The 16,942-nt window shown below is 45.9% G+C and overlaps 1 long non-coding RNA gene across 1 annotated transcript; it reads right to left on the bottom strand.

Moving 5' to 3' along the window:
• Window positions 1-7,112: 7,112 nt before the first annotated feature.
• Window positions 7,113-9,755, bottom strand: LOC125324167. The gene is made up of 3 exons (XR_007202842.1): window positions 9,543-9,755; window positions 8,762-8,943; window positions 7,113-7,583 (listed from the first exon to the last, which is right to left on the bottom strand). It is a non-coding gene; the product is annotated as an uncharacterized LOC125324167 (long non-coding RNA).
• Between the last annotated feature and the right edge of the window lie 7,187 nt (window positions 9,756-16,942).

The raw sequence follows: 16,942 nt of genomic DNA on the forward strand, positions 1-16,942 counted from the left end.
GGCTTAAAGGATTTCTTAAGGTTGTAGAGAAAGTACCGGGCACAGCCAGGATCTGAACTGACTTCTAGCTTTAGGAGGTCTGCTTATGAGAAAAGCTGCCTGTCTCCCTGTACTCGTGAAAACAGCATGGGAAAAGTTGGCAAGAAGTTTGTTAGAGAAACTCTTTTATATTTTCTAGTGTCCATCTAGTTAGCCCCACAAGGGGTGCAGAAGAGGCAAAGTGCATGCACAAGCTATATAAAAAGGAGAGGAGGAATCAAACCTGGTAACAGGGATGAGTTTTGAGCAAATGTTCAGGTTGCCCTCTTGTTTACCCCCTTCCACTGAACCCCAGCCACTCTCAATGAATTGTCTTGAATCCTCTGCTCAGAACCGTTTTACACTGGCTTTTTCTCCTTGCAGGGCAGTGGGGGCTGTGACTGGCACCACAGGGAGCAAGTGGCTGGAAGACTAACGATGCGACATGCTGATACCTCCATTTTCACTACATCCAATTTAGCAATAAATGATTCTGGTGGAAGTGTGGAGCACACAGATTATTATGTAAATCAGGTTGCTGTGCTACCAGCAGGCTCTGGCATTGCCCGAAATAGCACTGGTAGGGTATTAGTGCAAATGTCACCTTTCTCCTCCGTTAGTCATTGCCTTCCATCTCACCCATCATGCTTCTTCCCTGAGGTCAGAGCCATCATATCTCATAGGCTTGGGAGTGCAAATGGGTTTTAAAGAGAATTTTTAACAAAGCTTCCGTCACCTTCCATGAACATTCTAACACATCCAGAGCTGGTGGTCTGAGAGCCTTCTGCACTGGCAAAGTTACCTGAAGAATTCACCTTGAGCCAAGCTACAAATTGGTTCACGGGCTCATGCTCCAGGCTAGAAAAGGCACCTACATTTTAGGAGGTGGAGGACAGAGCTGCCTGAAAGCAATAAACTGAGGGCTCTAGTGGGAATTAGATTTTCCCACCAGTTTACTTACACCATTAAAAAGTAGAATGAGGGAGCAACGCTGAGATTTTGAAACACTTTATTTCCCACGGTTTTTTTGTCCTCCCCACTTCCCTTAAAAGGATCTCTTTTGCTCTTCGTTCCTAAAATGAAAGTGAGATGAGCAGCTGAGCTGCTTGCCCCCATCGAAGGCAGTTGTCAGCAGACAAAGGCTGTTGTTTGCTGCCACCGGTTGTTGTTCCTGTGGTGGCAGCAGCCCCCAGCACCAGCCTTCAGCTCTGGGCCCTTTTTGTACTCAGCATGGCACAAACAATTGCACAGTCCCTTTCTGTAGATGGTTGCGATTTGAAGAGAGAAATCCATTTCTCTGCATCTTCCCACAGGCCCCAGGGACACAGAAATTCACAGGCTGGCTGGAGCCACTCTAGAGCTGCAGGGCAGGAAGGAAGAAATCATCACCCATCACTATAGCATGTGGCCCAGACCAAGCACACCGTGATCCCCCAGGTGGAAAACCTGTCACTCCATTGGATGCACTGGGGTAGATCCATCCCTCAACTGCCAGACCCAAAACCTCAGAACTCACTTCAGTGGGGTTTTCTGCAAAGTCCCCATCCCTGTCCCTGGTTCTGCAAAAGGAATGTAACTGTCCATGGCCAGTGACACTAAGACCTGACCTCTGTACACAAGGCTGATAGAAAAGAGGAATGCAAGCAAACCCAGCTATATAAAACGTGCAAAGGACCATGCTAAGAAAGAGATTTGGGTCATTCAGTGACTTCTTTGAACATTCACAGAACAAGTCCAAGATGCCTGATGAAACCTGATCAAATTGTGTGGATTTCTTTAAATTTGTCTTGGAGTTTTTAGGGTTTACTCAAACATGCGACTTGGGAGACAGTGAGGCATGTGGTCTGAAACAACCAGGAGAGCCACATGTCTCAGCCAGCCAAAGGTCCCTCTGCTCCATGTCTCTGGGGACAAATGATCTTCCCCACCATAAACAAATCTTACTGATTTAGCCTCTGATCCTACTTTGCTTAGCACCAGGATAAATGCCAAACTGCCTAACCCACCTCAGAATAAAATAACAAAGGGGAGAGGGAGATTAAAACCTTTCTTTTTCTACTACCGTCAGCAAGGCAGAATTCAATATTTTCTTCCTATGCCTAAATTGGAGAGAAAGGGATATTTTTCTTTTCAGATTGCAAATTGAATTGATTCTTGCTTGCTCCTTTGGGAGGAATGAAGTGCAGTGACTTTTTAAAATGTCGGAAGACTGGTACAGATGGGCAAATCCCTTTGTCACTAGGCTGTGATGCAGAGCTAAGGAGTGTCCATCACCTCCTGCAATCTCCAACTCACTGTGACTGCACCAGGATTTTGAGATAGAAAAAAAAGAAGGAGGGAAATACCCAGGTTTTAGAGGTTCCTTGCTGCTCTGACAAATTGTTTATCAAAGAACAGCAAAGCAGTTTTGGGCTTTCCTTTGCATTCTCCTTTTAACTGGCTTTGCCTCAGCAGGCAGGAGTGCAGTCCTCAGGCTTCATGCACTCTGTGGCACAAAATGACAAGGGGTTTATTTTGAGGGCTGTGTTTAAATAAAACGTGTGCTGGGAAGGTGCTACCAAGGAGCCCCATATCCATGTCCCACTGTACCTTCTGCTCCAGGTGCCCATGGTGAGAACACAACAGGCACAGCCCAGCTGTGCAGCACCCAGAGGGGGACACATCCCCGTGGTGGCTGGGGGCTCAGGCACAGGCATTGCCCCTCCCACACCTCCTGGTTGTGTCCTTCCTGCTCTGCTCTGCATCCTCCCAGGCCGTGGCTGAGCGCTGCCATCACATCGTTGCCGGCAGCTGGGACTTTGCTCAGTAAGGAGCTGAGAGCTGCACGGCCTTTGCAGATTAAGCTTTGTTCTTCCATGTGACTCTTGTCTCTGGCCAGCCACAGCAAGAACAGGGGGCTGGAAGCTGCATCCGCAGTGCTAGGAGTCATTCACTGAAATGTAGAAAGCTGGCTGGGGTTACAGCACTTCTGCACAGCAAGAGTTTCCCCATGGCACTGGTCACCCAGAGAAGCAGAGAATTCAAGATCTATCTTATAACAGAGCACGTGTTAATGGCTTAATGGATGTTGCTACCTCATTTAGACTGTAACAGAGCCCAAGCTGCAAAGGCTACCTTCTGGTCACATGGAACAGCAGGCTAGGGCTGTAAGGGCTGTAAAAAATATTCTTTTTATACAGTGTGTATAAAACGTTATTATTTATTTATTAATATTCTTTTTTTAATGCCTTGATTCTCCAGAGGTGCCATCTTACATCCCAAATAAGTCAGTCTCCAGCACAGGCACAAAATCAGATTTATTTAAGTTGGCCACACAGCAGAGGCTTCTCCCTTCCCCAGGGGCAAGTAAAAATCCTCACCAAGCTGATATCCTAGAAATCTCTCAGCCAAGGAGGAGCAGAGAGATAATGTAGTGAGCAGATAGCTGCTATCTTGCTTATTGCAACTTTATTTGTTGAATTTTTCTAAGTTACACTATTCATAATCATGCAGCCCCTTCCTTCTTCCTCCACACTACATCCCAGGTTTCACTAGACAGGCGCAAGAGTGATGGTCTGATAACTCTTTGTTTTTTGAAACAGCTCTATAAGAAGAAAAAACCAGAAAATTCTGCTTTGACCAGGGAGAGGGCCCTGGAGAATGGCATGGTGCTGTGTCGGGGGAGGTTTAGGCTGGATATTAGGGAAAGGTTCTTCTCTCAGAGGGTGGCTGGGCACTGGAACAGGCTCCCCAGGGAAGTGGTCACAGCACCAAGCCTGACAGAGTTCAAGAAGCATTTGGGCAATACTCTCAGGCACTTGGTGTGACTCTTGGGGATGGTGCTGTGCAGGGCTAGGGGTTGGACTCAGTGATCCTTGTGGGTCCCTTCCAACTCAGGACATTCTATGATTCTATAATACAAATCCCCATTAAACAAAACAGAATAACTTCTTGATAGTGTTTCTATTAGCACTTTTGCATCACTAGTAGTAAAATACCATAAAGGATCTCAAATGCTTTTCAGATTTCTGCTTTTTTAATCTTCTTTTGATTTTCCCATCTCTCAGTCTGGCCAGTGTCACTGCCAGGCATTTTTGCATTTGTTTGGGGTCCCATTACCCCATGGACATGACCATGTTCCTGGTGGTATCACCCTGCACCCAATACAACCACCAGCCCTGGGGTCTTGACTACATCTCTGGTTCGGCAAGAGTAATTCCTTATTTTCCCTCAAGCTGTTGGTGGCGTGGTGGGGCCAGTGAGACCATGGCTCTGAGACCCTACACTGTCTGTGAGCAGCTTTTCCACCATCCCTGGCTGCCATGTTGCTGGCTGGCTCGATGACCAGAGTGGAAAAATCTTGGTCTTGCAGCAACAGACCCAATTGCACCCAACCAGATAAGCAGGTCTGAGGAAGAGCCCACTGGGCCAGACTTTCCCCAGTTGGAGATATGGGCTGGCTTCACTGCTTGCCAGTTCTCTGAGTCACAGACTGGGTTTAGTGAAGGGCAGGTTTTTGTGAGTTTGGTCACTGAGGTCTCCAATTCTTCACTCAGGTCTTGTTGGTATTTACCATCTGGGCCCAGTGACACACAGTACTGAGTTCAGTCATTTGTTTCAGCACCTTCTCTTTCAACAGGTTCAACCTTCCTCAAGCTCTTCTGGTGCATTATTTTTATTACCTGAGTGCAATAAGCCTCTCCAGCCCCCTCTCTGGAAAAGACCAGAGAAAAAAAAAGCTTTAAAGTGATCCCAGATTTAAAGGGATCTTTATTCTGCTGTAAAATCACTGCTTTGTTGAATTTTTCTGCTTCCTAATGACCCAGTGGACAAATTTATTTTCTCATGTATTTCAAGATTGTGCCGGTTTGGGCAAATTTGGAAATATATCCTCTGAGAGAAGGTTTCAACCATCCCTCTCCCACCAGGTCTGGGAAAAAATGTCACCCCAAGACAAAGATGTAGGTACATTTGTTTGTTATTTGCTCCTCCAATTAGCCTTTCTAATTTAATTTTTATATTTATATTTAAATCACAGTTGGTTGTTTGGGGGTTTTTACAGAATTAAGAAAAGACAAATTCTTTTCTAAAAACTCTAATTGTATTTTTTTTAATCTAAAAAACCTAAATTCTTTCCATTCTGCAGGAGCTTGATGCTAAAATAAAAACTGCCTTAAGCAGTATACCCCTTGTACTTCCCCAGGCAATAAATCTTCCTCACCTAGAGATTCTCCTATCCAATACCTGCCTTCCTCAAGGACTCCCAAAACTGTGACCACTCTCCTGGCTGCCCAGGCAGGGCCCCAGGCCTGCCTGTGTGATCCCAGTGCTAAGTTCGAGGGTCATTTCTAGCAAATTGCTGCGTATATGTGTGTGTGTGTGTATATATACATATATGTGTGTGTCTCTATGTGGGTATATATTTATGCATGTAAAATCCAATCAACATACAAACTGGTTAATTATTCCTGTGGAGTCACTTTAAAAGAACCAGGGTCAAACCAAAGCCAGCTGTCAACCTTCAGTCAATTCCAAATTAATAATACAGCATGAGACGGCCCTCTAAAGGTTTTTTAATGTGTTTATATCTTGGCTTGATAAACACAGTCAAGAGAGACAAGATGGAAGAGGCAGAAAACTTAGCAGGGTTACTTTTCCCTAAAAAACAACTTGTGAAAACATCTGTGCAGCTCGCAACTCCCCAGATGTTCTCTTCAACAGAGCACTTAAATTGTTTATATTTTGCCTAACACTGGAATCATGGCAGATTATTTTTGTTGCGGGGTCTTTGCAACATTTTGTAGGTGGTCTCGTAAAAGAGAGCAGATATTTAACCCCACCACCACCTCCTTCTCCTTTGCCCTGGTTGTTTACACAGCAGAGCCTGGTACCAGTTCCCTCCGATAGTGTGTGCGTGGGGGGCCTGGGGGCTTGGCTATCGCTCTGCTTTTGCACCACAGTCACTCTGTTGGCTCTGCTGTGGAGGCTGGAGGCTGACAACAGTGAAAATGTGAGATGAGATGATTCAGGCATTTCAATTCATCCTGGGATGCCTGAAAGATGGCTGCAAACTGTTATTTGCTGCCTTCGACTTGTTCACACCAGCAGCAACAGGGCACTATCTCAAACCCGCATGGCTTGTCCCTCTGAAGCCTGTGTGATGTCCTGTGTAAAAAGATGTGCCCACAGAAAAAGAATCTGGTGATCAGAGTCTATATATGCAGTGAACATCAGTGGATTTTTTATTTGCATGGGCTGGAGAACCATGTATATGTATATTTCACTATGTGCAGGCACAGCTTTCAATTAGGAGTGTTTTCCTTAACAGTTATTTTGCCATATTTTCAGGAGATGCATGAAACCCCTGTGATCTCATCAGGTCCAAAGCTCCTTGAGGTCTGAAGGACTTTACCACCTCCCCAAAAAAATCCCACATCATGATTCAGTGTCATATGGCACAGTTGCAGTTCCACAGGGTTTCAGATGGGCCTGTGTCTTCTGCTCCTAGCCAAGTTTATCTGCTTCAGCAAGTTTGGGCTGATTCGTGATTAGACCAGTTAGTGGATGATGCATTCTCAAAGGAAAACACAGGAGCTGGAGGAAATGGTGGGAGCTGCTTTTTTCTCTCAGCTTGTAGCTCTGACTGGAACTGATGCTCTTCGCATCCTGCCCTAGAGGGCTATTTCTAGCAGCAGGAATACATTTATGAAAAGCTGTTAGAGCGTGGCCCAAAGCAATGGGCAGAGCAAGGCTGGATATGTCTCCTGAGGGAGGCTTGCACAGCTGTAGCTGGGAGCTGGGTACATTGCCCCCAGAAAGGTCAAACAGGATTTACCACAGATGTATAATGGACACTGTTGTCTTAGAAAATCTTTTTGAATATGTCTATATGATTGACAAACTTAGGTCACACAGGCTGAGGACTGAGAAAGTCTTAAATTACTTTAATTCATTTGTTTTCTGGTTTGTTTGGTTTCTTTACAACTTCAAATGCATTAATCCTTACTGAACTGGGTGGATTGAAATGAAACATGTACTGGGTGAATTTAAATGAAAGATGCTGTAGAAATACTCTATGTTTTCCAGTAATGATATTTGCGAACTATGCTGACAATATTCCATACTTCTGACAAAACACAGGCAGTTATAAAAAGCCATTTCTCCAGAGTCCTCTGCAGTTAAGTGCCTGAATGCTGGAGTACAAGCTGACAATAGTATGTGGCTGGGATACAACTTAGCATATCATCTAATGTAATCTTAATTCCTGCTTTAAATTCACAGGGCACACTGAAGCGTGTGCACCCACCATTTTACACTGGTGTGCCCAGTGTTAGCCAAGTCTACTTACTCTCTTTATGGGTTGGGTTTTCAGACCAGTTTTCTCTGATTTGTTGGTGTTTTGTTCTCCCTTTTTTCCTTTTATAGCCACTCCATTTGGTTTTCCCATGTGTGGGAAAAACATTGACTTTCAGCGCAAGAAGCCGCTCTGAGGGGAACGGTGGGGAACGCACCATATGGTGCAGGCGAAACATCTGTGGATCTCTGACGCTGCAGTTCTGCAGCCCTGGGTGCATTTCACACGTGTGCTAAGGAGAAATGAATATGACACAAGTACTTTTCAGGAGCCTTGATGTATGAGAAACAGAATGAACTTGCTAGAGGAGGCTGTAAAAAAATCAGAGCGCTACATTGTGCTAAACCAACTTCCCTAAAGGAACTGTTGCCCATATTTGTTCCCTTTCCTGTTGAATTGTCAGGTCTATTTTCTATTGCCATCATGCAGTGCTGAAAATAAATCTCGTGGCGAACAGAGATGGCTCATCTTACAACTTGCAGAAAGGTTAATTAAATGTGCGTGGTGCTGGCACTCGTTCACAGCAGCCTGAACCCGGGGATGACAGATTGCCGGGGGCGTGTGAGCAGCTTCCTCCCTCAGCCTCACACAGCCCACACATCACAGAGCCCACCGGCCGCCGCGGCCGCAGAATGTCCCCGCTTGGCAACAACTCCGCTTCTGCAGGTAAAGTTATTCACAAACACAGGGACTTTCTGCAAAAGGGAGTTCAGCGCCTGTGTGTTTCATTTTTGTGGCATTTTTCCAGTTTTTCAGAAGGCTCATTGGTCTGCTTACAAGTGCCTTCTTTTCTTTTGGACTTGTCACAAAGACCTTTTGCCTGCAAGGATCCTGCTGTTGTGCAGTGCTAATGACGTGGATAAGCACTCGAGTGGAGGCTGATGCACACTTTGAGCACAATCTCTCTTCTTGGTTTGGCCCACATAGCAGGGCACAGCTCTGTGTTCAGAACCACCAGTAACATCAAGCACCCAAACACTCCCAGGGTCTGGCAATGCTAAGGGTGACCTAACATTTAAGGCACTTCACAGGGACTGCTGAGACTCAATTCCGCTGATGGCTCTGTAGAAAATCCAGTAATTTCTTAGCTAGAAAGTACAACCATAATCTTTAACTATGAGAATAGAAAATACAGGAGCAGAAAAAGTCATTGCTGCTACTCAACACTGTAGTCCAGTGCCTGAAGTGCCTTGCTGAGCCTCCTGCATTTGTGGCTTCCTTGGCCCTTCTTTTTTGCTCTGCTTAGCCTTGTAAAACAGAATGTGGGAGTGTATTGGGATCATTAAGGAGATTTAGGAGTAAAATCCTAGTTGAGCCTGTAAGAAAAGCTCTGCTAAGTGGCACAAGCCAAAGGCCCCATTCCCACACATACTTATACACGTGAGCAATCTCACCCACAGGAATAATCACCTTGGAGCCCGGTGGGATCAAGGATGGATTCCTATGTCAGCGTCATCAGCATTGGACATCTCAGTATGAGACTTGTTGCGTGGCTTTTCTCAGTGTATCTCCCACAGTGAGCTGAAATGCTGTCCCTGGGTCTTTGATCAGGATACACTTCAGTGAGATTTGACTGTTGCATGGGCCTTGACCTGCAGAGAGAGGAATTTTACCCTTCCATAAATATGCTGTGCCATGGCAGGTCCTGCTCTCTGGGGCTGTCTGGAGCTTGGGAAAAACCATCCAGCCACATCGTTTCTAATGTGGGTACGTGGGGTTTGCTCATGCCTGGCTTGCTGGTGCACGCTGGCTGCTCTGCACATACACTCTCCAATAATTTCCAGAGAGGCAGCAAATCAAAAAGCATTGCATGCATCTCCTGAGCTCCAACCCAGGGCTGTTGCCTCCACTGGTCCAGCCTCAATGGGCAAGCAGAAATAGTGCCAGGAGCGAGGACGGTTGTAGGGCCCATGAGTACCTGCTGCGCATGATGAGGCTGAGACCATGGACTGTTTTAGCAGAGTTCATCATGTGATGATTTCCAGTCCCCTGTGATGTCAGTGTGAGAGGCACCAAGTCACTGCCCTCCTGGGCACTGCCCTGGCATGTGCAGCATGAGCTACTGTGCCGCTGGCATGAGCTTCCCTCTCCTCTGGAGAAGAGGCTAAGCCGTGTATCAAGGATGTTGACAATCCAGGGCTGTAGGTGTGCCAGCGTACAGTTTGTGTTTTCTGGAGTGGGGATAGTTTACCTTGACTTAATGATGAGCAGATTTAGAGGTTTCCATCATGGAAGACTGAGGAGACTGATAAAACCGAGGTCTGGTTCCTCCTGGACTGTAATACAAATGTTTCCTTTGGCATTCTCTTTTATTGGCTCCGTTCATGGTGGTCTCTGAGGAGGCCTCTGTGCTCGCTGTGTTTGGAGCATGGTTTCTACAGACAATTGCCTGCAGCTTGCAAAAACAGATTTGCCAAACCACACATAATAAATCAAAACACAATTTCCAAGTGCTAGAACGGGCAAAAGCTATGTCTTATTACAATGCACTCCTTCCAGGACATTTTCTCAGCCTTGCTTTTTCAGGAATATATAATGAGAGGCAAGAAAACAGGTGGGTAGTAGAGAAACAAGATGGCATAGATAGGCTTCTCACTGCCTTTACCTGGTTACTCTCAAAAGCAATCATTTTACAACTGTCAGAGTTCCAGTCTTTAGGAGCTGCTTCATATTCCCATGTTCTAGGAACTCACACAAGCAGCCAAGCAAGTTCAGTTACAATTGTCCATTAGCCTTCAGAAGTAAACTTCCTTTAGAAGCAGCTGTCTTCTTTCTAGATACAAACAATCCTCCAAAAATGTGGAAGATAGGGCCATACATAATTTTTGCAAGGTTATAATAATACTGCTCTTCTACCTCCTAGATTTCATAGGTTCTTTTTATAAATAATAACAAAACTTCTCATATTCTGCAAATTGGTTTAGCCCCATCCTAATGTTTTTAACATCAGATTGAATTGTGTCTATGTCAGAACATACTCACTGAAAAGATCTGAAAGCAAAAACATTACGGGTGTGATTAAAATAAGCCCAAACCTAAAAGCTGGGCCTGTTTAATGAGGGCCCTAGCACAAGTGTCTGTTTCTTATTACAGTTCTCTTTTTCAGCTGGCATCTGAAACTAACCTGAGTTTCTGCTTCAATCAGAGATTTCAACAAGATGCTTCTTGGCAGCTTTTGCCTGTCACTGCCTGTAAACCTCTGTAGGGTTAATGTTCTCAACAGTGGATGCAAATGTATACCATCCTGCAGGATTCATTCTTAAAGCTTTATTGTATGGGATCTTTCTGACAGCTCTACAGCCAGACTTTTTGCTTGCATCTCACAGTTGTTCCTTTCCAGGGATAAGGCTTTTGGAAATCCATGTGACACGTTCAGTTATGATCTCTTAAGCACAGCTCTGGGAGCTGATTTGTAGAGGAATGCGTGTGAACCAGAAAGTGCCCTGAACTACTTCTGAAAGTGCACCTATCTGGTTACCATCTTTCATTAAATAAATGTTAATAGGGTGAAATTGGCTCTCCTCTCCCCTCTGTTGTTAGGGGCAAGGTTTGTAATGCAGACCCGAACCCTTGTTTCATGGAGGACCCACAGTTAAACCCATGTCACCACTGCCTGGCATGAGCATCCCTTCAGCTCGGATCCTCGGGAATCATTATCACCTGAATTTTGCAGCTTGCATTACCAAGTCCCAAACCCTGCTGCAGTATCACCCTTCTTTCCTTTGGGAGGCCCACAGACATATCAAAGTTAAGTACACATGCGGGGGAGGAATATTCCTCCCTTATTTTCCAAAGTGGTTTTCAGGGATTCTCACACTCCTGGTGGGAATGAAGCACACAGCTAAGTCCCTTTAACTTTAGACTTATCCTTTAGCTAAAGTTTAATTAATTATTGTGGAATCCATGCCATTTACATACCAAATACCTTACTCATGACCATTATTTTTCTGCAATCTTTAAAAAATTTAGTATTCTTGAAGATGACAAATCATAGAATAGAATCATGAAATGGTTTGGGTTGGAAAGGCCCTAAAAGATCACCTAGTTCTAACCCTTCTGCCACGGGGAGGGACACATTCCACCAGACCAGGCTGCTCAATGCCCCATCCAGACTGGCCTTGTACACTGCCAGGGATGGAACATCCACAGCTTCCCTGGACCAGTGCCTCACCACCTTCACAGTGAAGAGTTTTTTCTGTATACCTGACCTGAATTTCCACTCTTTTCGGTTTGAACCCATTACTCCTTATCCTATTACTACTGCTCCTGATGAAATCTCCTGCTGGGGTTATGCTAATACAATTAGCACCTGCAAATGGGTCCATAAAAAGAGGCAAGTTCCCATTCACTGAAGTGAGAGACAGAAGGATGCTCCAAGGTCACTGTACCTGCACCCTCCTCCAGAGCACACCTTCACGCATATTCCTCTGCAGGGCTTTGGTGTAACTAATTGCAAATGGCAGCGGAGATGGGGGATACCTTCTGCAGGTGGAATGAGTATTGGAGCATTTCCATGTGAAAGTGCCCTCCTTTGTTCAGAATTTGCAACTAAGTCGGAGGGGGAAAGCAAAGTTTTGAATGATGCAGTGACAAGCACTAAAGATCTAGGCTTGTCACACTAAGGCTGTGATCTCTGCCTCAGACAAGAGTTAGTGTGCAGAGAAAGCAAGGAGACAGAAAGGTTTAGCAGCACAGCAGAGCTGTCAGGAATTGGTTCCTCAACCTGCCCCTCTCCTTTCCTAGCTGAGGGAAGCTGAGAGAGGATTTCCAGATCCCTTCAAATAGACCTGCTGGGAAATCTCTGTCTCTCCCAGGCTTATTGTGTTTTTTTCCCTTTCTCTCTGATGCCTTTTCCCCACCACCAGAGCATCCAACATTTTCATTTAAAATAATTAACAATAATGAGGTCCCTGGTGAACTTCATAGAATGACTGTAATTTCTTCATAGAATGACTGTCTCTTCCAAGTGAAATTCTGCCTTGGACTGGGTGATCTGTCTCCCCATAGGGATGATGAAACCCTCCTTGTATCTTTGAAACCATTGACCAGGGGAGAGACTAATCTAAATTCCTTTAATAGCCCGTGAGCTGGGCATACTGCATGGGGGACACAAGCCAGGAAATACTCCCTCTGCCCAAAAAACAATGTCTTTCTTTGCTTTTATTATTTTCAAAAAGCCACAATGTCCAGAACTGGACACGAGGACACCCAGTTTCAGAGGACACCCAGTTTCAAAGAACATCTTTTTCAAAGGACACAAGAACACTCAGTTTTGGCAGAATAGCCTGAAACAATAAAGTCATGAGGCTCAGCCTCTCCTCTTTCCCCCTTCACCCTCTCAAAAGGAAGACAAGACCAGAGGCTGGGGAAGGGCTCTATTTTTGGGGTTTATGGAGCTCTCACATCCCAGACAAAACCAGTGCAGATGCCTGACAGGGAATTCCCTCACCAGCATGGGATGCTCAAGCCCCGGGCATGCAGGGTATCTAGTCATGCCCTGCTCCCCCTGAGGTCTCGTTACTACTCCTGCCCCAAGGGCAACATATGGGTCAGAAGGGGAGGAAGAGGAGAATTGGGGGTGTTGGTTGAGCACTCCTTTTTCAGATTTTACTTTGGGATGTCAGAGGGGTAGTTTCCCTCAGCCTGCCCCAGCCCTGCTCCTGGTCTAATCCAGAATTACGGGGCAGCCACTGACATGGTCCCTGTACCCCAAAGTTCCAGGACAGCTCCCACAGCCCTTGGCCCCTGTGGCAGGCCTCCTCTCCATGGCTAATTGCTAGCATCTGTCAGGACAACCATTTCAACCACATGCAAAATCCAGGGCGGGGATATTTAGGCTTTCCATAAGAAACCACTTTCTTTCAGGATGGGATTATACACTTCCTTGAGCCATAAGAACACACAGATGTCGCAGGACCAGGTAGCCCTACACTCACCAGGGCTAGGGGAAATTACCCTCTTACTTATTTATTACATGAGGTGGGAGTCTGTGTTTCCACTCACTCCTTGTGTTCACACACAAGATTCCCAGGCAGCAGAAGCAGGAGCTTTGCCCACTTGCACCAATGCTCTGTAAAAGTGAGTGTTTTCTGGGCTGAAGGAAGAGGCAAACCTCTGCCCCCAGATATTAAACCAGAAACTCCCACTCTTGCTGCTGCTTTTTGCAGCAACATTACAGAACTGGTGTCTGGAGGCAGTGACAAAACTTACCCTCCTGGGTTATTCTGTAGCCCTTCACCTGTGCCTCCAGAGGCCCTTAATTATGGAAACACAGTGGTTGTTCTGGCTCTGCAGGCAGGGGCAAGCAGGCACAGAGGGGTGGGCAGCTGCCCATAGTGAAGGCAGGAAAAGGATTCCCTTGCCCTTGCTCTCAGTATGGAGTGGACTTCCTTTCCCTTCCCACTCACCTGTGTCAAGCCATCAGACTGGGACATCCTCTGTTACCTTCCCAATTATTGCTTTCCTTGCTCTAGAGGCTTGCAGAGCTCCATGGACAGCAGGAGTGTTGTGAAAAGGAAAGATACTTCACTTCACCTGGGGTTCAGGCCTTCAGCACTTCCATTTGTTCCAGGTAGGAATGACAGGCAAAAAAAAAAAGAAAAGAAAAGAAAAAAAATCCCCATAGATGATAGAAAGATACCAAAATAGATTTTAGTTTGACTGAAGCATTTTGTGTCAATTTTTGTCTTTTAGTTAATGACATGTTACAGTAGAGATAATAACCCTTAAAAAGCAGTCACATTAAAAGTCTGTTCCTGAGAAATCAAAACATTTAACTCCGTGACAATATTGAAACCTTCCACTTCCCTGCTTTCAGTCTTCCTCATTGCTCACATTTTCCACAAAACACAGTTGACATGGCTGGCTCTGACTGCGTATTCATAAAACTAAAGAGTAAGATTTAAAGGCTCATGTGATGTGATGGACTGGGTAGCTCATCTGGGTTAAAAATCTGCTCCATCCTGACTCCTTCTGTCTCCTAAAGACTTCCCACCTTTTTGGTTGCTAGTGTGTCAGAACCACCTCGGTATTTGTGTCTGTATCTGTATCCACATATGTACCCATATCCATATCTATATGCTCCATATGTCTATTGCTTTCTGAACTGCATCATGTCACAAACACTCCCAAGTGACCCATTCTGACAGAGCAGCACCAGGCTCCACCCTCAGCCTTCCCTGGTTACTCTCAAAGCAGAGGACGTCTCCTCCACCCCGTGTGCCTCAGCTATGAGATGGACCTGTGAAACACCTATGCAAGAGTCTGACCCAAGCAGAAGTAGAGCTGAACTTCAAGGCAGGCAAGAATTGGGTCTGAACTTTGTGGCTTGTCAGTCCGTCCTTGGCCTCTCATCAGAAAGCAAAAAATACTGCTAATCAGAGCAACTTAGCATATTTTGAGATTTCAGCCTGGACTTTATGTAAGTGGTGAATTCAAAACCATAAATCAAACATCAGGAGTTGGGTTTGGATGCCAGGCTACTGCTGCTGGGTTTAAAGGGTCGCTTCTTGTCCTGCTGCCCAATACATATGAGCTACAAAACAGGGGGTTAGAAGTGATTTCTTTGATCATCAGTAGATTACCTCTGGGATGGGTGTGCCCCCTCCTGAGGAGCCCAAAACTGTGATGCTCTGTGGGTTACACCATGCCATGCTTTCCATCCTGCATCCTGGTTGGTTTATGCTGAAAAGCCAACATGTGTCACGGGTTGGAAGCTCTGACAAATCGAGCAGCAGTGCAGTCTGCCAGCAGACTGGCTCAGTCAGTGCCCCCAGGCACCCCACTGGACACAATTCCAGCAGCAGAAGCTGAGGAACCCGGGTTGCAGCTGCTCCATTGGCCATTGCAGGTGCCTTGGCCTGACACTGAGTTGCTCTGTGGTAAGGCTGCTTTTCCTCAGGCCTGACCAGGAGGCTGCACATCAGGACATAAAGTACCTGAACTAATGCTGAACATAAGACAAGTTTGGAAAAAAAAGTGGAAAAATTTCTAATTTATCTATGGCTGATAACTAATCTACATATGCAGTTCTCCCCTCTCCTGAGCAGGTTGTGGCACTGCATAAAAGGGATGTGGGTAACATGTTAGTGCCAGCCACATCATAAAGGAACTTTTAAAATGAGAAATGGTCAGATCAGACTTTGAAAGGTAAATCTCTTCCTCCCACTCTTGGTGGGACTTACGCTCTTTGCTGCCCCTGGCTCCTTTGTAAAGTTCACAAAAAAATTTCATTGTATCAAAACCCTGAAGTCTGTGTGTGCACAGTTTGTACCAGGTCTCCTCCACTCCTGTTGTGGACTTGTCAGTCGTTTTTACAGGGCTCCTCTGCAAAGAGCTGTGGAGGGCCTGGGGCCTCTGTCCAGAAGGATGTTCTGGGCTATCCTAAGCACAGAAATATTGCAAGGCTTCAAAAACTGTGGGAAAGAGACTCTTGTTAGGCTTTAATCTTCCCTCAACATGTGGCTGACATGTTCACCATTGCCCAGGCCTTTCCTTCTGAAAGGATTACTTTATCAGAGAGCTCTTTTCCTCATTAAATTAAAAAATCAAACCAAACTAACCAAGACCATAGTTTATTTTGTTTCATGCTATGGGTTTATTTTAAATGTATTAGATTTCCTTCTTTTAAAAAAATGCAATAACTGATAACGAGTGCATATGGATCTTTTCAGTTTAATGCTTTGTTTACACTGAACACTGGTTTGCTGCAAAGTGTGTGTTTTAAATTACTCCGCTTTTTTTTCTTTTTAAGCCAAATATTAACCTCTTTGTGCATGTGTGAGAAAGAGAAGGAGAAAGGGAGATGAGAGGGAGCCGGATGATGAGGACCACGTTGTGTGCTGCATGGTTGGGGGATGCCTCCTCCCTTCCTGCTCTTTTGTGATTCCCACTGCTCCTCTCCACCACCCTCAATGTAAGAGTCTGAACGTGTAGCAATGTAACATAAGGCTTGTGACACAAAACACAAAGGGAGACAACAAAGAGCCTCCTTTTTTTGTCCAGCCCTGGGGGACTTGTAGGGTGTAAGTGGCCCTCAGTGCCACTGCCCAGCTGTGCAAGAGCACTGCTGCGAGACCCCATCTCTGCTGGTGACCTGAAGGATGGTGGTGTCACCACGCAGAGGGAGGCATGTGGGCTGCAGCACGTACAGCTGGGGAAGCTCCTTGTGGTCCCTCAGTCTAGCCCAGGAATATACCAGCTGTGGGAAGGGCCTGTCCTCCCGTGCAGGAGCTCAATTCAGAAGACAACCAGGACAAGTTAAAACCACCTCTGCAGCCCCATGCCCTCAGGCTGGCCTTGCCATGAGCCCCACTGCTCCTTGTCCAGCAGAGCCCCACGGTGTGTGTCCCCACCACCCATGTGGGCTTGCAGGCTCGGATCGGCAGTGAGCGGAGCAAGAGTCTGTGCAGCGATGAAGCATCGTGCGTGTGGACATGGTGCTCTACCTAGACTGTTATTTGTCACCAATTTGCCACTCCTGCTGTGAATATGTTGTTCACATCTGCAAAGGAAACAGGTAAAATGGTGTTTTCCCCCTTGGGGTAAAGGAAGAGAGGGAGTGCTGCAAGTCTCACCCCAGGAATAGTTTAC

This window comes from Corvus hawaiiensis, chromosome 3, assembly GCF_020740725.1.
Source record: "Corvus hawaiiensis isolate bCorHaw1 chromosome 3, bCorHaw1.pri.cur, whole genome shotgun sequence".
In the NCBI taxonomy this organism is placed as follows: Eukaryota; Metazoa; Chordata; class Aves; order Passeriformes; family Corvidae; genus Corvus; species Corvus hawaiiensis.